Raw genomic sequence first — 26971 nt, 5'->3', positions numbered from 1 at the left:
TAATTTAATACCAACGAACAAGCATGTCGAGTGCATAATGGAAATCAGAAATGTGACGCACTAAAGCTGGGCTGGTGTGATCTACATTCTATGGCTAGTTGGCCATGTCTGATGTCATAGAAATGCAATTTATCTTGTGGGATCCTGCTGAATAATAATTTTAGTTCACCCAAACACCTAGATTTACGAATACGACGGGGGTGGGGATAGTATGTGATATTGTACTCCTACAAATTCATCAAATTTAACTTGCAAAAGTTACACAACAATACCTGAATAACACATTTAACTGGCACATATAATAAGCCTAAGTTATCTAGGGTCCTTTCCTTACAATATTCCCTTCAGATTTCATAGAATATGCATCCAAACTGTCTCGATTCATTTGCTGAGACAGATCGCTGACACAGATCTCAATCAGACTCTTATGCATTTAGTATTTTGACATTTGAGAAGAAGACAGCTTATCAAAATATTTTGGGAATGTTGTTTTGGGATATTGTTTACATCAATTCACCAATAAAACCCCTCTACATGGAACTGTACTCTGTTGTATTGCAAAACCAATCTACGTGGAAATGTATTACATAATCCAGGCTTTTGTGCAGAATCGGACGTTAGGTTCTACCATGTCCCTATATTTCTCGCATGCTTTATAATTTTCAAGAAATTAAAAGTTGAATAATATTCGGTAAATTGACAGAATATTTTTAGTTATATCAGAAACGCAATTTCAAAATAACTCAAGAGAAAATTGGAGTGTTATTTGATAAAACCAATGTGTTTAGTTTTCCTTTAAAACAGAAATAAACCCAACCCCCCAAAACAATTTCATTCTGGACAAAGAAAGAACAACTGTAATGAATCTCGTGATATTTATTTTATTTAACATAAACTAATGACTATAACACGTTTCCTACATAAGATTCTTGTCTTCTTGACGTCAAAAACGAGATTTTGTTTCCTACTAATCCTATACAGCCTTCAGAAGGTAAAATAAAAACTAAAACACAACTTGTTAGATCTTTGTACTATCATTGCCGTTAATTTAATATAGCAATTCACAGAGCCTTTATTTTTTAAGAGAGAAAGAGAGGGAGGGAGGGAGAGAAGAGAAATTATTAAGCAAACTTTCACTGTGTAATACCTCGAGATGACCCGTACAACCCATTGCACAATGGCTTGCTTTATCTGTCGATCATATAAACACCGTTACTTCAAAAGTATACATAGCTATCTACTACAACTGTTTCATTCACATATGTGTCACCAGTAGATAGTATTTTATTACCACACAAATTAATGGGAAAGCACTACTATACACCATCACGTGACATACCTGACATTTACGCCGTATACTACAACGCTATATTACGTGTAGTCAAGCTCTAGTTTTAGACGAACAAACCCATGCCAATGTTGAAGCTCGAATTTCTTTAAATGTGATTTTCAGCATTATTACACTGACGTAAGCTTGCTTTTTTAACAAAATTTATTTTGAATCAAACAAAAACAAAATAAATTCAAAGTAAAATTTATGAAAGATCGAAACCACAAGTTTTGTAAAATTCAATAAATAATTCATTTCCCTATAATACAAAGTGAAAATTAAAAAAGAACTTGTGAATTAAATCCCAAATAGTTTCAAAAGTTCTATCACTAGTCAAAATGAATAGTATTCCAATTGAATTTTAGTGGTTGTTCCAAATAATTCCAGTATTGAATTTATTGATGTGCCTATAGTCTCGAATGTACTAGCGTGCCGATTGTCCAGATTGTGGTGATGTGCTAACAGTCTTTTGATGTATCACAAAAATATAATCCAAAATGGTATTTCCTGAATTCACTATCATTCCAAATTAATGTTTTAGACCAAGAATATTAGTGAGCACTTTGTAATTCCAGTGAATTTTAATTTGAACAAATAAATCCACCCAAATCCAAAATGAACACAACAATAAAGCTGTTTCCGCTTTGGGTGTATAGCAAGAATGAGTAATTTTTTAAAGTAAACAACATTAATATAAAAAGCTAAGACACAATACTATTTAAAACGTAGGCCAGTCTCCTCTCTAAAATATTAAAAGTTGTCAACAAGTTTAGGAATTTGAAAGTGGAAAACTGATGTCCTAGACTCAGATTCAAATAAACATGTTTACCTCCATTAATAATGATCAGAATATTTATTCTATAGGCATGGAGAAATATTAGCTATGTATTATGGTGTTTACAAAATAAACGCCACTGGTCAGATAGACCATTAACTTCAGTTTGGGCTAAGGTCGGTTATTTAAAAAAAAAACAGATTTACATAATACATAATCATGGAGAAAAGCCAAAAAAACAATAAAAGTTTATATGCATAACATCACAGAGTGGTGTTTCTTTAAAGATTCGGGTTAAATATCACTGGGAAGCGTAAAGATTACAGGGAACATTAATAAACTATCAAAGTCCGTTATACAGATATTACGTAATCCTAAAATACGATTTATGATTTATATTTACATATTGTTATCATGAGCTAGAAGTTTAATAGTTTTGGTTATTATTAAAACAACGGGAACCGAATTTACTGTGTGATCCACTAAATGCATTGCGCTGGATATGTTCTGATAGAAATGTGTTTGCAAACATATTAAATCATATTCATAAAAAGTACCAATATTACAATGCCAACGAAACAAATAGAGCAAATACCACACGATTTCATCATGCCTTTGCAATAGTAGCCCACTCAACGTAACCAGATTCTAGCCTTTCCAACAGTAGCCTATTCAACGTAGCATTATTCCAGCCTTTCGAACAGTAGCCTGTTCAATGTAAATAGATGCCGGTCTTTCCAACAGTAATCTGTTAACGTAACCAGATAAAAAGCCTTTTCAACAGTAACCTGTTCAATGTAACCAGATACAGGCCTTTCCAACAGTTGCTTATACAATGTAACCATATACAAGTCTTTTCAACGTCACCAGGTACAAGTCTTTCCAAAAGTAGCCTATTCAATGTAACCAGATACAAGCCTTTCCAACAGTAGCCTATTCAACGTCACCAGGTGCCTGTCCTTCCAACAGTAACCTATTCAACGTAACCAGAACATTAAGCAAAACATTAGGCATCAGTTACATATTTAGACAAAAAGGACATTTCAATTGTATAATTAAGTTACTGATAAAAGGTTACGAACTTTTGATGCTTTTAGAAAGGTTGACGTCTTAGAAAAAAGAATCGGATAAAAATTTTATAAGAAATTTTTGTGGGTTGTAATAAGTATTTGCTTTCTCCACCCCTTTTCTGAGAATATCATTCCGCCTACGCGCATTAAAGCATTTCCGCTTTCAGTCTAATTAGCTAATAAAAAGTGAGTGCTGTCACGAAATAGTGTGCAAGAAAATATATTTAGTGTTATGTATGAACATAAATTAAGATTGTGTTTCAAAGCCACACATAGCGTTACGCATTGTGTAAGGTATTAGCCCCTAAGATTTCAAAATGAGCGACTTCTGTTTATTTAGTACCACAGCGTGAAGTGCCGGCAATGGATGGGGGTCTGAATCACGTGTTCTTAGGCCATGGATTTGACCACGTCCACAATATTCATAGTACTTTTTTCTCTATAATGCCACAGTGCATAAAATCTCTATTAAGGAGCTGTGTACTTTAAGGAAGCAATCTTCTGTTGTAGACGTATGTGAAAGTGTACTATTTATTTTATTTTATTTTATTTTTTTGCTATCTGTTCTATGTAATAATACTGTCTAACCCATTTAATGTTTTCGAATGTATTCCATACTTCTAGAAAGTCAAACCGATAACACATAACACCATTCTATCGAATGGAAAATGATCTCTTTCAGGTTAGACACTGCGTAGGTGAATTGACAAGCTGAATTCAGTTGTAAGATGTACGCATTAAACGATGAGAAACGTTCACTTGTTGTACACATCGTACAACAGGGTTATTATATTAATAATCTCGTACAGTCGTTCACGTGAAAGAAAAATTTAATATATAACTAGGTTGGTTTAAGTATTTTGTTACCAAACATATATTAGGTATGTCTCGTGTATTACACGGCTCATTTGTTGTATTATTAGCTGCTCCTTGAAGTTGTTGCACTCTGTGGGGTATATTAAGCCTGACAATGCAGTTAATGGTACCTTCGATGACGTTGGCTGGACGTACGACACTGGTTGACTCAAGATAAAGGTTCTAAAATAACAAGTCTATACTGGGTAGGAAGGCCTTTGACGAATCCTTCAGCAGGCAGAAAGAAGTGGACTAGACAAATTCATTCCTGATATTTATATCTATATTGTATGCTTATTTGGCAAGATTATAGATTGTAATTTAAGATAAAGGTCATTTGTAATTGTTATGTTTACAGAACTAACTTTTGTCCATAGTTGTAGATTGTAATTTAAGATAAAGGTCATTTGTAATCGTTATGTTTACAGGACTAACCTTTGTCCATAATTGTAGATGGTACTTAAAGATAATGGTCATTGGTAAACAATAAAATGCATTAACCATATATGTTGATAAATCCATACATCAGTCACGTATGCTGATAAATGAATACATTTATCCATGAGTTCATAATAGCATACCTTAATGATATATGTTGGTAATTGCATATTGTAACATGCTGATGATCTATGCATTGAATGTATATGTTGATGAAATTGGTGTGCATAGATACTTTAGGATTTTCAATCGTTTAATTTAAAGTGTGTGTGTGTGTGTGTGTGTGTGTGTGTGTGTGTACGAATGAATTATGCATTCCTTACCCGTGTCATAAATAAATATTTCTTTCACTTATTCTTGTTTGTTTACCCGATCCAACCCCTCCCGGCTTAGTGGTTTAAAAGAAATCTGATTATTTGCACGTGTGAGAGAAAATATTGAAACAGAGGCATGGCAAGTAAGTTGAGAAGTCTAGAATAAATGTATGCTATCAACTGGTTGCGGAAATACTCGTAGGTTGAAATACATTAGAATTTTAATATTGGTGAATATTATAAATATGATAAAATGCCTATGTACATTTGCTTAGCAATTAAGATTTCTAATGACTATTTTTCTTAGATTTCTAGGGACTATTTTGCTCACCTGCTCTACGCGAGTCAGGTGAGTACATGTAGTTATCTCACAGTAGTTATTATATGGCAACCGACATGAGCTTTTATGGGATTAGTTTGCGCATGGTCCAGCCGATAAATAGGTATACTGGTGCGGAAGCACCGTGCATAGAATTTAAGATGGAGTTAATTCTGCCGTACTACTAAGAACCGGAAACCCTAATTTTCAAGTGCTCATGGCCCCTTACGAACGTTTCATTGGAAGGTCTCTCTGCTTTACTTTTGGCTTCTAGTGTAATCACTAATTAATTTCCCGGGGCAATTACACATTAATTATAACATAAAGAAAACGAAAACAAAATTAATCGCCTTATTTTAAAATGTATCTGAAACACACTCAGTCTAAAAACATGATAGAAAATAAGACGATCACAATAAGCATCAGTGACTAAAAAAATTGCAAACTACAGTAAATACCTTTCTATGCGTAGGGGAAACTAAATAAGCTAGTACAATTTCTTAATAGTGGAAACAGTGTTCGATCACTGACATAATTCTGAAAGTAAATTAACCAAGGAATATGCACCATATGTGGTCTTCAAAACCTAGCTGAGGTTTACATATGCGTGTATTCTAATTCATGTGAGTTTTCGAGATGTACGCGTTCCAATTCATCATTTATTAATGCTGAATGCTATACAAAACTCAACTAAAACTAGTTTTCGAAACTCAAACAAGAGCAAAAGCTTCTTTTGGGGAAAGACCGCTGGCATTTCACGACAGTAAATAAGTTCAAAAACTCCACGGACACGCGTTTGGGATGATTCAGCATAATTTCGTAGGAGATTAATACAATGAAAATAGCTTAAAACTTGCACAATCATATTTAGGTAATACTATCGGTATGACATTATGTTTCTCACGTCAATAACTAACCACCATTTAAACTCTGTTAGTGCCCAAGTACATTAATAATTTTTCTTTTGGCTGGCGGAGTGGATGTAACTACATCAAACATTTCCAATTTATTACTGATATTTTCTACCATCACCCATCTTCATAACTGATATATCTGATATATAATGGCACAGTCTATATCATCAATTGATATGTAGTACCTTCGTCTATATCGTCAACTGATATGTAGTACCATTGTCTATATAATCAAATGATATGTAACAACTTCATTTATATCATCAACTGATATGTATACCATCGTCTATATCATCAACTGATATGTAGTATTAGCGCTAATTTCAGGATGTGCTGGCTCCACGCCTGTCTCTTTTCAAATAGGTTTTTTATCTTTACTTGTCACTGGCAATAATTTTGCAAAGTTATTTATTCTAATTGCCAATTTATAAGAGCTATGGCAATGAGAAGGTCAAACGAGTAAATGATTCTGGTTCTGATACACCAAATGATAGAGCATATTTGTGGCAACAACAAGAAAGGCATTTATGGTTGGATCTAAATGGTCCCACCACATCGGAGAAACACAGTAATGCATATCATGGTCTAAGCCTGGACATACCCCGTCTTCTATTCACCTTGAGCGAAAACAAATGTTATTCTGACCCGAATATCGAAATGATTTCAGTTTTTTTCAAGTTTTCAAACGTTATTAAGGGTTGAAAACCGTACAAATGTAAATGGTAACCTGTCAGAGGTTTAAACTTTTTCTTTGGTTTCTTTTGCGTTCTTTGATTCATTTACGGCAATTTTAAAATAATTCATAGTCATTGATATAACAGTATACAGTTACAACTGTTAAAATGAAGACGCGTTAGTGCTTACATCCAAACACCCAAATGTAATCAGAGTTTGGAATATTCAGCCGAGAATCTAAGCTATTTAACAAATATTCTATATACAGTATGTTTTTATACTTGGTTTTTAAAGACTAACTAGTAAATATTAAAGGTTTTGTTCAGAAACCATACCTCTATAGAATAACCTGTATTAGAAAGTAAAATATAAACTTTATATAAACTACTTTGATTATATAAAAGAGGTCATTATAAACTGACTGATAATAATTCTTCCATGCTCGTGCTATAGATAATATTTGTCTTTAGAAAAGTGAGAGAACGAGGCCCGAACGAAGGGCGAGAAGCCGGTGGCTGCATGATTAAAGGTTGTACTTATATTACTTGTAGTTGAGATAACCTCGTTAGCAATTGTGTCTTTTAATAGTATTGTTGCTTTTGTTGAAAGTATCACTTTCCACACTGATTACAAGTCTCATTTTGCTCCAAATAACGCATTTTCTTCAAAAATTCATTTTACATAGTTGTAGTTATCTCAACTAAATATAGGATCCGCTCAGTTCCTTTACAGATATTAACTAAGACACTACGCCTTAGCAAGCATGACGAGATATATATATATAGTATCAACGTAAAACAGTAAGTAGTTCAGAAACCATGTTGTTCTTATCTCGGTCAGTTCATCCCGCACTGACTCAGAAATCCAGTCACGTTTCACTCTAACTGGTCATTCATTCATTCCACAATGGTGTTTCATTGCTCTTGGAAAAATTATAAATTTACGCATCTGGATAAAATAGGTGGCATTAAGTTCTGTATAATCGGAGTCATGAAGCTTACGCCTACAAAATTGATTTTCCTAATTAGTTCCTGAAGTTCACGCCTAAAAATGATCTTCATATTATATTCCTGAAGTTTACGCTTACAAAAAAAATTATTCTCCTAATTAATATTAATTAGATTCATTAATTAGATGTACATTTGTGCTAATTTTATTCGAAATCCCGTGGTGGATTTTTATTGGAAGCCAGTATGTCTAGACTTTCGGCAGCTCTGTTTACTGATATGCGTTTAAAAAAAAAAAAGAAATCGTGTTTTCGTCAAAGCGCATACATAAAACAGTCTACCGATAAACGATATAACCCAGTAAACTATTTCAAATGTTCCAAAACATTTTGGAGTAGACAACTTTTAGTCCTCTTCAGTAATACGAGATGCAATACTTCATTTTCTTACCAGCAGAATTAATCCAGCTCCTTTTATCTTGTTCATAATAAGTATATATGTTCCTGTGGTCCGGCTTGCCACAACGAGTAATCTCATGAATGGAATTCACACAGTTCTTTATTTTTTATTGCACCGTGAAAATAAAAACCTGATAGCCTGGACTTCTGTTTTGGCCGGGGGGGGGGGGGGGGTAAAATGAAACCATCAAATCTTGATTTTAACATATTAAGAAACAAAACTAATTTATGCATTAAAGAGATAGACGCTTGAACTTTAGATGCAAAATATTTAGAAATATTGATAATGTTTCCACGAACATTTTTACAACTATTGGAAGCCTTACAAATACATTAATTGAGTTGTAGTCCTCGAACATTTTTTAATATCCAGCGTAGACACTACAAACACTCCTCTTATTGCAAATAAAAATGTTGACAAAATTGGATAGTTGCGTAAGAGTTGCTTCTAACTCATTTGCAACCTCTATCCGTAAAGTCACTGATCATATGAAATATAATTGACTTTCCCGGCGTATATAGATCGATACATGTCTATTCAAAGTGATTCAGTCCTTCTTGGATTCAAATACCATACAATTTGGTGTCCTCCAATCGCACTCTGGTACCTTTGTACTTAAATACCATTTAATGTGTTGTCCTGCAATCCGACTCTTGTACCTTTGGATACAAATACCATTCAACGTGGTATCTTAGAATCCGATTCTAACGCTTTTGGATTTAAATACCATTCAGTTTGGTTTCCTAAAATCATACTCTGGTGTTTTAGGATTCAAATACCATTAAAATGGTTGTCCTACAATATGAATCTGGTGCTTTTGGGTCCAAACACCATTCAGTTTGGTATTCTACAATCCGACTCTTAACAGTATTTTAATACTCACTGGTGAACTATCGAAAGCCAAAAGTGTGTTGCTTTTTATTATTTGGCAATTTCATTTAGCAAAATGAGTTCTTTATTAATCATAAAAACACTTTGTAAAGAAAAGTGCAATCTTCATGCATCATAATGCTTTCTTTGCGAAAACAATATGAAATCTTCATGCATCATAATGTTTTCTTTGCGAAAACAATATGAATCTTCATGCATCATAATGCTTTCTTTGTGAAAACAATTTGAATCTTCATCCATCATAATGTTTTCTTTGCGAAAACAATATGAATCTTCATGCATCATAATGCTTTCTTTGTGAAAACAATATGAATCTTCATCCATCATAATGTTTTCTTTGCGAAAACAATATGAAATCTTCATGCATCCTAATGTTTTCTTTGCGAAAACAATATGAAATCTTCATGCATCATAATGTTTTCTTTGCGAAAACAATATGAAATCTTCATGCATCATAATGTTTTCTTTGCGAAAACAGTATGAATCTTCATGCATCATAATGTTTTCTTTGCGAAAACAGTATGAATCTTCATGCATCATAATGCTTTCTTTGTGAAAACAATATGAATCTTCATGCATCATAATGCTTTCTTTGCGAAAACAATATGAAATCTTCATGCATCATAATGTTTTCTTTGCGAAAACAATATGAAATCTTCATGCATCATAATGTTTTCTTTGTGAAAACAATATGAATCTTCATGCATCCTAATGTTTTCTTTGCGAAAACAATATGAAATCTTCATGCATCGTAATGTTTTCTTTGCGAAAACAATATGAATCTTCAACCATCATAATGTTTTCTTTGTGAAAACAATATGAATCTTCATCCATCATAATGTTTTCTTTGTGAAAATAATATGAATCTTCATGCATCATAATGCTTTCTTTGTGAAAACAATATGAATCTTCATGCATCGTAATGCTTTCTTTGTGAAAACAATATGAAATCTTCATGCATCGTAATGCTTTCTTTGTGAAAACAATATGAATCTTCATGCATCGTAATGCTTTCTTTGCGAAAACAATATGAATCTTCATCCATCGTAATGTTTTCTTTGCGAAAACAATATGAAATCTTCATGCATCGTAATGTTTTCTTTGTGAAAACAATATGAATCTTCATGCATCATAATGTTTTCTTTGCGAAAACAATATGAAATCTTCATGCATCATAATGTTTTCTTTGTGAAAACAATATGAATCTTCATGCATCATAATGCTTTCTTTGTGAAAACAATATGAATCTTCATGCATCATAATGTTTTCTTTGTGAAAACAATATGAATTTTCATCCATCATAATGTTTTCTATGCGAAAACAATATGAAATCTTCATGCATTATAATGTTTTCTTTGCGAAAACAATATGAATTTTCATGCATCATAATGTTTTCTTTGGGAAAACAATATGAATCTTCATCCATCATAATGTTTTCTTTGCGAAAACAATATGAATCTTCATCCATCATAATGTTTTCTTGGCGAAAACAATATGAAATCTTCATGCATCATAATGTTTTCTTTGCGAAAACAATATGAAATCTTCATGCATCATAATGTTTTCTTTGTGAAAACAATATGAATCTTCATGCATCATAATGTTTTCTTTGTGAAAACAATATGAATCTTCATGCATCATAATGTTTTCTTTGTGAAAATAATATGAATCTTCATGCAGTATAATGTTTTCTCCGCGAAAACAATATGAAATCTTTATGCAGTATACTGTTTTCTTTGCGAAAAAATATGAAATATTCATGCAGTATAATGTTTTCTTTGAGAAAACAAAAGAAACCCCCAGTCTTCATGCAGTATAATATTTTCTTTGCGAAAACAAGTCTTCATGCAGTATATTGTTTTCTCAAAGAAAACAACAGTCTTAATTCAACATGTTTTCACATATAATGCAATCTTCATTCATTATAATGTTTTCTATGCGAAAAAGTGCCATTCCAATCTTCGTATGGTAATTGTTCATGACAGTTGCACGCTCTTCACACATCGTTACTTTTTGAAGACAACAAGTACAACATTTTTTGACAAATTATGATTTGTTCAAGCATAAAGAGTAAGTCTTCATTAATTCATTTCTTCGCGAAAAAAGAATCTGTATGAACATTTTTTTTTAGGTGTGTGTTTAAGACTTTTCTAAGAAAGTTTGTCTAGGATACTGAAATTATGTATTTATTATCCTCTAATAAATGAACATTTAGTTCACGTACTCTTATTAGGTGTACTAGATCAAATGATATACGCATGTTGTTCGATAATAAGGTACATTTCATTGTGAAGACCTATCATCAAGGAAAAGTACTACGGATATTGATAAGTACATTGTTTACATAATCATATATCTAACACAGTCATAATGATGGATCATAGTCGGATACATGTTTACGTAAATAGTACAGTGTTTGCGTAAATAGTGCACTCCTGTAGAAACTTCACCAGAATTAAATGTACTGAGTTACCTGTAACTCGGATAGAAAATAATTGTTTCAAATTATTTTTGGTCACATATTGAGAACTCGGTTGTATTAATTCGCTCATTGTTTTAATGTCCTATTTTCGTGACGAGGGAACAAATTTGTTGTGAATGCCAAAATGTATACTTTATTAGTATCTTATTCTGTAAGCTGGAACATGTAACGGAATTAGGATGATTGCCCTCTCCCCCCACATCAATAAAATTAGGATGATTGCCCTCTCCCCCACATCAATAAAATCAGAGCAAGGGAAACTTTTTGGTCACTGATCAGGTTATATGTCAAGAAACAATGACATACAGAGATATGATTATATCGGGAATCAGGGGAAATATTCAACGGCAGTGTAATTTTTAAACTGTAACTGACATAATAGTACGATTGTAGACAACAAAAAGATTCATTGATTGCATAGGTTAAATGATGCGATTGTTCTTTAACTATTATGGTCTCGTTTATACTTATCGACAGAGTTCCATCCTAAATAAAAAGAAATAAAAAAGGCATATGTAAATTTGGATTATTGTGTTAAAATAGAAGCCGTTCTTGACATATAACATTTGACCACTGCTAATTCATTGTTTCTGTGAGTTTCATTTATGCGTGGCACGTGCCGATTCAAATGGTTTCAGGGCCGGCGCTACCATATAAGCAAACTAGGCAGCCGCCTAGGACGCTGATTTCAGGGGGCGCATTTCTCCAAATCAACAACAGTTTTGAAAAATAAATAAATTTCAGTTTTATTGCGGGTCGTTTTTTATCCTGGTTTATTTCATACAGGGACAAATAATCGGGTAGATTCAGTCTGACCGAAACACCAGGCTGACCGGAACAAGCAAAATTAGTAAGTGAAAATCGCGCGTATACGAAACTTTCAGGACGTAATTACGTTCGCGTTTTTATGGTCACGAGTTTTTCTGTGGAATTACGCGTATACGAAACCTTTAGATTGCTGCGGGGGGGGGGGGGGCGCGGGGCGGGGGCGCCAGAATCTAACCTTGTCTAGGGCGCCAGATAGTCTGGCGCCGGCCCTGAATGGTTTATATCTTAAAAAATTATTTTAAGTTGTAATGTTAAAATATATGCTTGTAATTTAACTAAATTATTTTTCACCAACAGGACATGTTAATAGTTACCAGACAATGCGGAGGAAACACGTTGATCTAACTCTAGCCAAAGCTTAGAGAAAAACGTCCTTTATCGCCATTATTTTAATAAACTATATTTACATTCTACGTAAAGATCTACAGAGATTATAGAAGCACAAGAGGAATCATTGAGAATTTTTATTTTATTTTTATCAGAAAGCGAGATAAAACTACAGATAATTTCCGAGATAAGGTGGTCTCTCAACATAAAAAATAAGGAGCTATTGTTGTTAATCCAAAACGAGATTTTTCTCTATTATTCCATTATGTACTGGATCCAACAAAAAGTCCATGTAATTATTCAGGAGAAAACGTGATTACAAATCGGAAAATGTACTTAAACTTCCTAATTTTAATTTAATTTATTTCCACCTACTGAAATGCACTTATGTTTCAGTTATCATTTAACCGTATGACAGCAAAGACAGTAGGGATGAACATACTGGTGATAAACCAATTATAACGTGATCCGAACTGCACAATATCGTACCTTGCGTGCTTGTGTTCCTTTCGTTGTGGCCACTCGATTACACCCAATGCACTCTCTTACCGAGTTGACATCTGCTTTAAGGTGCAGCAGATTGACCATTGACCTTATTCCTGCCGATTCATAATAGAAAAATCGTGAATGTTCATGGCTTCAGATACGAGGTGTACTATTTTATTTCTCCTGAAAAACTGCCAACAAGCAGGTCTTTGATGTCGACCATTGTTGATACCCAGGATGTTTTGAATGAACTTATTGACAACTGTCTAACAAAAACAAATGATTCAAATATTACTCTTTACTACGCATATAGATATGGCTGCCCAACGATATTCAGACAGGTTACATTTTACTCTCTCTCTCTCTCTCTCTCTCTCTCTCTCATCTTAGAAACTATTAACAAAGTAAGAAAGTAACTAATGTAAATTAGAACTGGAAAAAAATGAGTATCACTTTTGACATTTCATAAGTCCGTGACTATTACAAATTAACTAATCTACTCAGAGCTTCACTGTCGCATGCTTATCTCTCGTACACAATTTTTCACGCATATGGGTGTCAGTTTAAAAGCACTGTTACATGTCTTACCTGTTGAATGCATTCCTCGTGCTACAGGCAGGAACGGTTTTAAGTAGTCGAGTTCCTAGTTTAATCTTATCCTTTACATGTGTCGTCATGTATTTCGCCTAACTTTGCTCAAACATCATTCAGGGAACAAAAATGTTTATGTTTGTAGATGAATTAAGCACGAAACGCAATAGATTTAGCACGGAACGCAATAGCTTTGTGTGTGATGCTATGACATTTGCTGAAAGAAAAGACTTGTTTTTACTTTAAGAAAACATAAACAAGAAGTATAACAATTAGTTCATCCTAATGAATTCTTATCAGTGTTGATTTCATTAATTAATGATGTATTGTTAAACACAACTGACAATAAAAAAAATGAATGTGTATGCAGTAGATACCTTTTTCTAAACTAATAAATCTTATTTTTCTGAAGCTGACAAATGGGAATTTTTTCAGGGGATAACTGTACTTGTTTTTCAGTGTATACGGAATTAAACTATTGACATAAATTCCAATTTGTGATGTTGCCATTTATAATCAATTTTATTACGCGTAGTTCTCGCTGATAGGTGATAGAAATCCCCTTAAACTTATTGCGAAACATTTATATATGATCTACCTTTGTAGATCTGTTATGTGTATTTGGGACATATCTGTGCGTATTTGAACATCGCCGTACGTGTTTTGGACATCCCCGTTTTTCTTTGGGACATCCCCGTGCGTGTTTGGGACATATCCGTGCATATTTAGGACATCTCCGTGCTTTTTTGGGACATGGTCGTGCATATTTGGGAAATTACTGTGCGTGTTTGGGACATAGCCGTGCGTGTTTGGGACATCGCCGTGCATATTTGGGATATATAACTGTTAGACAGTAGAGACTAGTCTTCGCTAAAAGTAAAAGTACTCGTAAGCAGATTCGAAATGCAATTTGGTACTTGGACAAGACCCAATAATAAGCTCCAAGAGAAAGGTGACAATATAGTGCAATTTGGTATTTGGACAAGACCCAATAGGAAGTTCCAAGAGAAAGGTAAGAATATAATAACTGTTTAAATTCGAAACTACGAAAATCATTCTGTTCTTGTGAACGTGCCCAGATGTAACTGAAAAAGATCGAGCAAATTAAAATGTGAGGAATAATGTTTTCTTTTACTCTTTTCTGTACGCACCTGAGTTACACTTAGCCGTGCATTGATGTTAATAGTATTCTTTAACTCATAAAGTTCCTCTTGTAAATAAGACTTCTACTCAACAGTCTTTTGGCAGAAAAGTATTTCAGCCTAATACAAGCCCTTCTAAAACTCAAACTTGCACAACTTCTAAAAATCAAACTTCGGAGAAGCTTGATTCAAGATCCTTGTCTCTTCCTCCGTGTACCTATTGCAAGGAAAAAGGACCCGTTATTTCTGATTGCTACAAATTGAAAAATAGGCATCAGAATCAAGACAGACCTATTCCAAGTGCTCTTATTTCTAAGAGGTCAAGGTCACGGTCATGTATTGAAAGCAGTGGTGGCGCTATACAGTTTCGCATTTTGCATAGGTTAGGAATTTAAAGAAAAAGAATGTCCCCGGCTTTCCTCACTGGTTATACTGGCTATTTAAAAAAGACCTTGTATATTTTAGGTATATTGCAAAGAACCTTTAATTCCCTTTATTTTGGTGTATGATTGATGGGTGTACTATGGGTTATAGAGTATACAGCTTGGTCTTACTTCAAATGTGCACCTTTCAAAAAAGTGCTAGCTCTACTTGGTCATTTTCACTTCCTGAACTTCAGAGGCCAATTGTATAAAAAAGAGCCGATAACATTTTTTACATTTTATATATTTGGTAATTCATTCATTGCACTTTCAGAAGCTGGTATTGTCTAGTCTGGCAAAATTCATTTTCCCTATTTTAATAGCTGCTATGTATAGTGTACTTAGACTAATTCAGACTGATTTTTTAACACAAGGGAGCAGTCATTTTAGTTAGCAGTGTGCTTAAATCATGTAAAATTTCCAAAAGTACAATATCCAAAAGAAATATCATCCACATTACATTAATGTAGCATAGAGATATGCCAACATTCTCTCCATTGTGCATATTTTAAATGCGAACTACTTCACCTTATATACGTCACTCTCTCAAAAGTACATATTATCTGGTGAGCGCCACCAATACATTTGTTGGGTCTGACAAACCCCAGTCTGATTTGATTACAGAGAATTATGAACCATTCATATCAAAGGGTTCTATATCGCTCTTAGGTGATTCGGCCAATCCTATCCCTATTAAAATGTTAAGGGACACAGGAGCTTCACAGAGTCTTTTATTGTTTGGTACTTTGCCTTTTTCTGAGAAGTCTTCTTCAGGGAGTAGAGTGCGGCTTTGTTAATGTTCCTCTCCATTATGTAAATTTGTCATCAGACTTAGTTTCAGGACCCGTGACAGTCGGAATGGTCTCTGTTTTACCCGTTGAGGGCATTCATTTATTACTAGGCAACAACCTAGCTGTAGACAAGGTTGTGGTTAATCCACTTGTAACTGACAAGCCTTGCTTGGATCAGAAACTCTGGTAAACTGCAGTTGCCAGAGCTATGGCAAAGAAAGTTCTTGAGATTGATGTTGATAAGGAAAGTATTCCTTTAGCTAACACATGTATTGGTCAGGCTTTTGATGAGGTCACTTTTACTCCTTGTTTGGATCAATCAGAAGGTATTGATCACAGTGATCCTCTTTTAACGACTCATTTTATTTATTCTAATCAGGGTGATAAACGACAATCACTTGTCGTCGAACAGGAAGAAGATCCTGAGATCTGCTGTATGTTTCAGAAGGCCATTAGTGAAACTGAAGCTATTGAAGTTCCTGTCTGTTATTTCATTACAAATGGAATTCTTAAGAGAAAATGGAGACCTCCCGAGGTACCTGCTGATGATGAGTGGTCAGTGAACTGTCAAATTGTAGTTCCAAGACCTTACAGACAAGAAATACTTAGTTTGGTCCATGAAACTCATTTGGTTGGTCATTTAGGGATCAATCAAACTTATCACAAGATCTTAACTCACTTATATTGGCCCAAAATCAAAAGTGATGTTGCCAAATACTGTAGATCTTGTCATACTTGTCAAATGGTAGGAAAACCAAATCAAAAATTCCCAAGGCTCATCTACAACCTATTCCTGCCTTTGACGAACCATTTAGTAGAATTATGGTAGATTGTGTTGGTCCCTTACCTAAGACCAAGTCAGGTAACCAATACCTGTTGACCATTATGTGTGCGTCAACAAGATTTCCAGTGGCGATTCCCTTGAAGAATATAAAATCTAAAATAATAGTAAAAGCTTTGATAAAGTCTTTACTCAGTTTGGCCTTTCTAACTCTATCCAATTGAATCAAGGGTCAAATTTTAGGTCTGGATCTTTCCAGCCTATTATGCTTGAATTTGGCATTCAGCAATTCAAGTCTCAAGCGCATTTATGGTTTGACAGAACTAAAATGGAGAGAACTTTTGAGTTTTTGTAATAATGGAGTTCTGTCTCTCTTGCTCATTCATCAGATATTTCTTCAATTTAGATATTACGGCCTCACAAGGTTAAAAAGAAAATGAATGAGTTAAATTATAATATTAGTGCTCCTGGGATCTAAATAAATTATAGGAGTACCATTATATTGAAAGAGATAGCTAAGTTAAGCATGCAATTAATTTAGTTGCACCTGTCCCACTCAGTGAAGATTTAAGTGAAGGAATATCATCAGATTATACTTACAATGGAGTGACAGATCATCGGAATTCAGAAATTATGAAAGATCTGGACCAGAAACTTTCACATTTACAAGAGCAAGAAAGAAATGAACTTAAACAGTTGTTATTTGAATACAAGCACCTATTTCCAGATGTTCCTACAAGGTCAAACAAAATTTTCCATGACGTTGAAATTGTAAATTCTAAACCTGTCAAACAACACCCGTACAGGATGAACCCTCTCAAACAGGAATACTTGAAAAAGGAATTCAGTATTTCCTGGAGAATGATTTTATAGAGCCCAGTAAAAGTGACTGGAGTTCGCCATGAATACTTGTTCCAAAACCAGACAAAACTTTCCGTAGTTGTACTGATTATAGGAAGGTGAATAGTGTGACAAAAACAGATTAATTCCCATTACCAAGAATTGATGACTGTATTGATAAGATTGGGGATGCCAAGTATGTCACCAAATTTGACCTTCTGAAATGATTTTGGCAGATACCACCAACGGAAAGAGCAAAGGAAATTTCGACATTCGTGACTCCAGATGGACTTTATCAATTTAAAGTAATGCCGTTTGGGATGAAAGGGTCGCCGAGTACATTTCAATGCCTCATGAATATGATTACCTCTGGTCTAGAAAATTGTGATGATTACATTGATGATGTCATCATCTACAACGACACTTGGAAAGAACATTTAGCAACGATTTGGAAATTCTTTGCCAGACTCACAGATGCATGTCTGACAATTAACTTATCTAAAAGTGAGTTCTGCCGTGCTAGTGTTTCATTTCTAGGACATATTGTGGGTCATGGACAAGTTGAACTTTTAGATGCTAAGGTCAAGGCTATCTCTGAATTTCTCGTGTATAACAATGTATTGTTTCATATAAACTTTTTGTAATTCATAAGAGTACTTCTTATGTTTTTCTTAAAACTTATATATTAATCTATGGTAAAAAGAAAGCTTTATCATATAAATCTTTCTTTTTTATGGGGGAAGGTGTTACATATATCTGATATATATATATATATATATATATATATATATATATATATATATATATATATATATATATATATATATATATATATATATATATATATATATTAATTCAATTGATTGTTTGTCAGTTTCAAATTTGTCTTTATCTTACATGCTATTGTAATGTAAATTTATTCACTAGAGATGATACTTTTTCAGAAAATTGTTTGACCTTGACTGTTTTTTTATAAACAACAGGTGTTGATCTAAATTCTGACATGGATTCAGAATTAGTAAACAAAGTTCTATTTTATTTTAAAATTATTGGTTGTTGTCAAGGTCATGATGGGACTACGTGGGTTAAGAAGTAAACACTTTTTAAAAATTTCTGGGAATAAAATCATTGGTCTAATCAAGGCCGTATTCTGTGTATGTGATATAAATTTGATATAAACATGATCATGTGACCCCCCTCTGATTTCGCAACTTGGGGGAATTTCGAAACTGCGTCTTATGATACAAGATAATCTTTGTTTTGAGATAGATTTCTCAGTTTGGGGCTTTTCATACTGATGTCAAGTTAATTGGTTGTAGCCAGATTTGAGCTATAATAATTCTTCAGGTCAGTTGGATTTCAAAAGGATTGATTCTTTATTCCTTGGAAATATTTTGAGGAGTGCTTACACAGAAATTTTGAAAAGACATTGCTTACAAATTAAATATGGATTTCCAACACCGAAGTGGCATTATTTGTATTCCTACAAGGAACTGTAGATTAGCACAGTACTGACTACAGCATACGTCATCGTCATCCATCTTGGATTTTCCATCAGGATTCGAACTTGAAATTATTAGAACATTTATTACTAGGACTTTTGCAATTTCGTTCGTGGATTATTCTTAGATTATTTTTGGATTTGATTCTTGAAACCGTAAATTCTTCTCCCTTCTTCAATTTTACAGAATTTCCTGGAAAATAACTTATTTGTTAAATTTTAAAAAGCTTGTTGTTTTCGCTCTTTCTGTGTTACTGTTTATTCGAGCCTAAACACGTAACAATGCAAACACAAAGGTGAGCACCTATATCAGCTACTTCGTAGTATCCTTTATAGAGGATGTGTGCTTGGTCGAGGGAGGGTATGGGGAGGAGGGGTACGTGCAGGCAAGGCAATGGGTGCCGGATCCCGTTATCCGGGGTTCGAATCTAAACAGAGTACGAATTAACAATTATCTAACCTGTATGATATCATTCTTTTTCGATAATTAAATAATCACTTTATAGTATCACGTAGGATCCAAGGATATCACTTTTCGTTCTGTTTTGGGTGTATTTGTCTCTCACTATAGTAGAGTAATAATGGACGTTTGAGACCCGATGAACACTTTCGGTTCTCAGACCCTAACCAGTTTTTAGTTCCACAAAACATTATCCCAACTGAGGATATTTTGCACACTCGCACATCCGTGATTGTAACCTGCGTGTGGACGGCAAAGCAATAAAAAGGATCCTTTTCCTACGTGATATTCCAAGCATTTTGTCTGTAGATGAATCGCGGTTTATTATGGGGGCTGCTGTGCTGTGAACTCACTGACAGATCGCAACATTTTGCTCGAGATCTGCTGCATGGAAATCAGCTATCTGTTTTAGGTTCGTTATTTGTGTATGGAGTCATAGGAATTTTTCCATTTCGGTCAACAACCTCTCAAACTCTGCCGTTGTAATCATTATATAATCGATGGCCACCGAGCACAGCTTATAATTTGTGCTGAGACCACTTTGAGCTACTGCAAGATTTTCTAAATTCGTATGCAAGCGTAACGAGATTATTTTACCGGTACCAATGACCACACCAGTTGATATCGATATAGCTCGAACAGCAATTCCGATTGGTGTGCATATGATAGCTGCGGTAGTCTCACTTCCCGCCACACCTAAGTTAACGACTGTTCCAGCGGCGAGGCCACAAATAGCATCCACCACAACACACATATTTGTATTTGTGAATAAAACAATTTCCTTGGTGATTTCATCTCGCAGCTGTTGTTAAGCTGCAATTTGTTTATTAGTATGCCGGTAGCTATGAGGGTCGATCCAGTTCTTCTATGTTACCTGGAAATATTATTCACTGACAGGTGAACCTTGCCTGGACGAATCGCGCTCGTGTGCAAAACACACACGCATTTCCAAACAAGTTTTTCCTTTACTGGCCAAACCGCCATATAATTATAGAAAACCTCTTCCTGGGAAATATGTATGTGTCCTGCGATCGTTTGAACTATTCCGGGTTTACCTTAAATTACATACATGAACAATCGTTCTCTTTTTCTTCCAAGAACTATTACACGGACAAACGCGTCTTTGTTGAAGGACGGTCTTGGTTTTCCTTTGCTGTTTTCGAACGCTAATACGATTATACCAAGCTGACCTCGTGCTGATATTGACACATAGGGTGGTCCCAACAATCAATATCTATTTGGCATATGGCATGATTATATTTTAGTGTATATGTGGGTCACATAACGCCGTTGTCACAAAGATTTTAGTCGAGAAGCAAAACAAAATCACCGTCAATGTTCGAACCCCAGTTAGCTGGTTCAGCATCACATCTGCCAATTCCAAATCATCTTCATCGCGTAGCTGCTCAGAATAATTCACGCATATGTCATTTTAAATCTTAAACAAAAACGCCAAAACGGTTAAGTACCCGTGTACCATTGCTCTGAGTCCTTCAAACTCCATTTCATCTCCGGCGACTACTGATGTTCATAACATATGTGTTACAAATTCATACGCAATGCACGGTTGGTTGATACGAGATATTAGTGGGAAAAAAACTAAGATACTGGTGATCATTTATCGACACTGACATTCTGCACAACCCGCTTTATTTACGTTTAACTACCAACTAACTAGTCAGTACATGGGTGCCTTTTACAGCAATGCCAACTTCTGCTCCGATGTCCTCGTTGTTCTCTTGGATTTCGGCAATCACCTCTGGCAAGCGTCTAATTGTCTCGCGGTGAATCTCGTGACTTTCTTTATATCCTTGACTCGTTTGGCTTGATAATCGGACCAAGTTGTGCTTCTGTTCCCATCATCTTTGTCACTTGTTCTGCGGTTGCGCGTGCGGGCTTAATCGACGGTACAGATCTTTGTTCGAAGCCTGCTGTGAGGTTTCCTGTGCGGTCTGTCGTGATTGAACATGTGTTTGAGACGTTCGCAAAAATCCATTTAACCGGGGAGAAGCTCCTGATGATCGCGAGTAGCTGTGGGCTTCGGTCAGCATACTCAAATATGACACCTCTGGCAGATTTTATCATTGCTAATAAATTGCTTCACAAACCCCCAACAAAATCCACACGATACATGCCCGGTCCACTGCTCACGTTGAGGACACCATGCAGGTCCCTGGTGAAATCAAGAAACCTATTTCGAAACTCATACCACGCGGACGTCGGACACGTCATCGACGACGAACACAAACGCTTCCGTGAAAACCTCGGATACGTCATAACACGGCTGATCGTCTTCGGATGGTGTAATAACGTGCAGCCAATCCCTCGCATGATCAGAATAAATAACAGAATGTTTTTCAGCATCAGGTCCTGCCAATAATCAGGGCGCGAACTGAGTTTGGAAACATACAGCTGTATTTGGTGATCAAGGCTTCACCGATGTAGAGAAGACCTCGAAGGAAAAGACTTTTCTCTTTCTCCATGCGACATTGAATGTAATTGTTGTTTTCATATTGTATACATTACCGCATAAAATCTCGTTTCTCAAATCGTGTTCAAAAGCGTAGTGGCAAGTAGTGTTCTCGATGTGAAACAAAGAAGTTTATACCTGTGGCCAGAAGCGGTGCTTCCCCTCGAGGACCTTCCATATTTAAAAGAAAAAAAATCGTACGTTAACAAGTAACACGGGGTACCATGGAGCAAATATCGTCATGGAAAAACATATCCGTGAATACAATTACTGCGAACCTGGAACAAGGTTGGACATACGACTGGATTCCAATAACCGACCAATGAACAGACAAAAACCTGTAAACCGCTCCGATATTGCACGTTACCGACCTGATCTCGCGTATGAAACATCAATCGATATCATCGCACGTCCAAGATGTCATTGTGGTCCTTTTCATGACTAGAACGCGATTAATTCTACATTCAAAGAAAGAATCGCCAGACGGATTATTAAGGCGGCATAAAGGCTCGGATTGCAGCTGTAGGTAAAGACTTGATATAAGAAGCATGCCTGCGAAAAGCGTAGATTTGAGCGAATTTCGTCCGCGATATACCACCGTCCGTGTGGTAATTTTAAAGGTCAAATCACCAGCTTAAAATTGAGCGAAGGCGGCAAAATCTTGGCCAGAATGTTCTCAGAGCAAGGCTTGCCAAAAAAGAATTGTGCTTGAATTATTTCCCTGCGCCAAAGACAATTTCCCGTGAATGAATGGCTTGATGTTTCGACGTCCACGAAGTTCACCAGGCTCACATTTTATTTCACCCTCATGATTGGCTACGTTGACGCAATATAAATATGTTCTAACCGTCATAGACGTTTAAACTATCAGGTCATTCTCTGAGGGAAATATGAATTCCTATTACTATCGAGTCCATTTTTCGCAGCAGTCCCACGAATTCCTCGATGGCCTTTCCCGAACGCTAGTCCTTGAATTTCCTGGCGACTTTCTTGTTGACGTTAGAAAGCAACGGATGGTCCCTTGGGTAGTCATTGTTGTCAAACTCGCATGCTAGTGATGATGCGCCTGTGTCAACTTAGGCGTCATTGATGGTGATCCGCATCAACAACAAGTACGTATCCGCCTACAGCATCTTAGTGTTTTCTCCGGATCGCGGCTTGATCGAGTTGTATAGAAGACATATATGAGCAGCTTTGACAGATTCAACACTGACGCGCTAACATAAATAGGTTTCGTCAACTTCGCCGAGCACCTGATGGATCCGTGACACTCGCATCCCCAACTGCAGATACAACTGCAGGTTACGTACAGTGACGACATAGTTCAGCTTCGGACGCAGATTGGAAAGAAGCTTGGAGCATTCAACAAACTAACGCCCGGAACCGTCCAGGAAACCACTCAAGTCAAATTGACAACGCTTCGGAGGCAAGTGGATAATCACTGTGTGCTCGGTGAGGCATGTCTGTGTATTCCATGTCGACTTCGAAGAAGCATTTATGATCACTGTTGCTGTCGTACTTGTGTATGTGATAATGGGTTGCGTCATCGCCTACTGTCCTGGTTGCTTCATTCTTTCTATTACACCGCCTTTCCTTTATTTTCTGCTTTACTTGCTTTGGTATCCGAGAAAACACAGTATAACGTAGAGGATAGTATATGATTTTATAACCATGATGTACGTTACTTTTTAATGTTGCTAATGTATAAAATTACATCAGGTCCTGGTAAATAATCAGGCCGATCCCAACCAAAAGTATGAGGTTCCTGCTCAGGTAACATTTTCTCCAAGAAGGCGTTAGGCCAAATTACTCTCAATGTTCCGTTAATAAATATCACGCCAACTCTTGCACAACCATCCGTTGTATTTTTGTATCTCAAGACGTAGATGTCAGTTAGTGTGGATGACATCTGTTTATTGTATGCAGATAGCATTTATCTAATTAATTGTGATCCTCGATGTCTTCGCTGGACGGTTGGGTGTCTACGCTGCATTTTCTGGGAGACTCAGTTAACGTCAGCTACTTTAAGTTTTCTTGTACTATTTCATATAAAGACTTTTCAGATGTTCTATTACATCCTTCACCGAGGTTTGGATTTGATTTTTTTTAGCGTAGCTTTAACGATTTGTCAGTCCTATCGCTACGATGTCTACAGTGTGGCAGTTTATTAGTGATGTCTATCACCGGGACATCATACTGCAGACATATAGCATTATGTCCCACCCTATCACAATATCCTTGCACCAGGCCAACCAGTCCTAACACTAACCTCTTAAAGCTGAGCGCCAAGCGAAGCAGTTGTTAGAACCATTTTTGTAAGACTTTGGTATGACTTGGCCCAGGATCGAACCCACGAACTACCGCATTCGAGGCGGACGCTTTAACTACTAGGCCACCGGATCGGTCCCTTCGCCGAGGTCTCATCGTGCTTGGTCCAATGCTGTCAAGATGCTCCGAATACGTATTTTAATCATTATATAGTATCCTTTGTCACTATACAATATATTGATATGACGTATTCAAGCTTACTAACGATTTAATCTCTTCCTTTACGTTACAAACACACAATTGGAGTGCTTCCACAGCTGATGTGAATTCTTTCACAATGCTGTATGGTCAGAACTCTTTAGGCTCTAGTGACATTATATAGTAGCCCACCGCAATTCTCTGACAGCAAACTATAATGTGTTGTCAGCGTATTTTGATCTGTCTGCGAATTCATTGCATCGAAGTCCCGTGTTAAATTGCGTTCATCTACAGACAAAAGGCTGGATTTCGCGTGGGCAGAACATTAAAGTACGTGGATCCTTGTTGTAGTTTTGCACACACGTGTGTGTGTGTGTGTGTGTGTGTGTGTGTGTGTGTGTGTCATAATACTATATTTTGAAAGGAAAGGAAAAACACGGAATTTTTTGTGCATAATAGAAAACATATGGAAATAAGCCTTTAAAATATCATCGAAACTGAAGGAATTACTTCAATTCCCAAATTAATATTGAATTAAACAGAGATTGAACAAAATCGCCAAAATAAGTATGGCCGAGACTAAAAGTAATACTAATACTTCAAAACTAATACAGATTGAAGCGGAAACACAAAAAAGGAATTTTAAATATTTATCAATTAAAATTTATAATATGAATTTCTACAAAATGAAAAAAGTTACAAATGAATAAAATGAAAATGTACAATAAATTGTACGAGTAAAATATATTTAAGTTAAACAAATTATACCCAATTTACTTAAAACACCGAGAAAGTTTTTAAAAGTGTGAAAACATGGCAAGTCAACAATTAGATAATTTTTGCATATCTTGCATAAGACAGAAAGGTGCCAACAAACAAAATTACAGGAAATGCCACATTATTTTCGGGGTTGGTAATATGAAGTGCAATTTTAATTTCTACACAATTCTGCGACCCGGATAAGGGTTTGTGGGGCTTAGCACAGGACTAGGCTGGTAACACACTTACACTCTTTTGACACAGGCTTTAAAGTGATGAGGACTATCACCCAAAGAGATGTCGAGTAATAGAATAATATCCTGCATGAATTCCCATATCATGTGTATTCACTCACTGATTCACTGGAGCTGGTGTTTTATTTTCGTAATAACCAAGATTATTTTTGGAGAGCTGTCCTTGTGCTTGCTAGTTGAGTATTTCTACAACAAAACGTGTATTATCCTCTGTGATATTCAACGCTTGAGTGGGATGAATGAATTCTACTAAAGTCACTTCCCAATTACCTTTGTGGTTCAGATGCATGACCTGAGGTAATTCTGCCGTGAAATAACTGTGTTGTTGGGAAGCACATCAAGTGAACTGTCACTAGGCAAAATAAAATAACATTGCTTATTCATAAATCGATTATTTTTGTTTTTCCTGAGGTGAAACGATGACTTTCCAACGATTCCAAACCGTTCCTCTGAGTTTTGATACTTCTGGTCATCGTTGTTGCTAGGGGTCAGGAAGAAGATACACACATTACTGTTAAACGATTCACAACTATTTATCGTCTTGTTCCAATCTCAGGTCTTCTGTAGCTTATTAAATGTTTTTATTTATGTTTCTAGTGCCCTTGGAGCAGGTTCGTAGCTGCGTAAACGCAGATAAACAACTGCTTACGAAAGTTTGACAATTAAAAAAAAATGCATTTCAAACCAAATATTTTAATGATTTGTTAGCACTGCAATCAACTTTGACATGAGAAAAATAACTCCATGTTTTCATGAGCAGTGCTTGCATTGAATATACGCAACCACTTTATTCGTTGTTGGATACACAACGAGGATAATGTCATCATCGTTCTCAAATTGAGTATGAGGAGAAATGGTCTAGCTACGCGCCTGCCAAGGAGTAATGACGTGAAGTAGGGAACACTGTTTAAAGACAAGCTAATGAATTCTTCCACGACCTCAGGCATCCGAGGCGGACGCTCTAGCCACTAGGCCACCAGAGCGGTTCGTCCAGTTAAGTATATATCCTTTATTAAACATGCATTTTACTTCTCGTTTGTGAAACCAGTCTGTTGCCTTTCAATATTAGCGTGTATCAAATTGTGAAAATCGAGAATCAGTTTAGAAAAACTAGTATCGAGCTTTAGAAAGCGTTGATCAGTACAAACATTTGAGTACTGAGCAGACCAAAAGAACCGAAAAGTAAGAAATAATAAAAGCATACGAAGAAGAACATATTCTTTTATAAGATGATAGATTTAACATACCTATTTCTCTCCTTTAGCTGCAACTCGACCTAACTCAAATTCATCTCATAAGGAAACAAAGAAGAAAAAGACAAGGGAGACCACAACTTCTTCTTCTTCTTCGATCGATCGATCGAGAGAGGGAGAGAGAGAGAGAG

The 26971-nt window shown here is 35.7% G+C and overlaps 1 protein-coding gene and 1 long non-coding RNA gene across 3 annotated transcripts in view; one reads left to right on the top strand and one right to left on the bottom strand.

Moving 5' to 3' along the window:
* LOC149802056 (uncharacterized) overlaps window positions 1–13881 on the bottom strand; it is a 42454-nt gene extending 28573 nt beyond the window's left edge. Inside the window, exons 1-2 of one of the 2 annotated variants that reach the window (XR_016420499.1) lie at window positions 13699–13881; window positions 13114–13223 (exon numbers count right to left, since the gene is read on the bottom strand). This is a non-coding gene — a long non-coding RNA (uncharacterized LOC149802056). The remainder of the gene's footprint in view (window positions 1–13113; window positions 13224–13698) is intronic. The other variant, XR_016420498.1, reaches the window with a different exon arrangement.
* A 12583-nt stretch (window positions 13882–26464) lies between these two features.
* LOC149802055 (uncharacterized) overlaps window positions 26465–26971 on the top strand; it is a 100756-nt gene continuing 100249 nt past the window's right edge. The window contains exon 1 of the mRNA XM_089956460.1: window positions 26465–26585. The gene's annotated coding sequence lies outside the window, so the exon portion shown is untranslated. The remainder of the gene's footprint in view (window positions 26586–26971) is intronic.

The sequence above is a fragment of the Sinohyriopsis cumingii genome, chromosome 4, assembly GCF_028554795.1.
Source record: "Sinohyriopsis cumingii isolate HCF-2022 chromosome 4, ASM2855479v2, whole genome shotgun sequence".
In the NCBI taxonomy this organism is placed as follows: domain Eukaryota; kingdom Metazoa; phylum Mollusca; class Bivalvia; order Unionida; family Unionidae; genus Sinohyriopsis; species Sinohyriopsis cumingii.
This window is presented reverse-complemented; position numbering and strand designations above follow the sequence as displayed.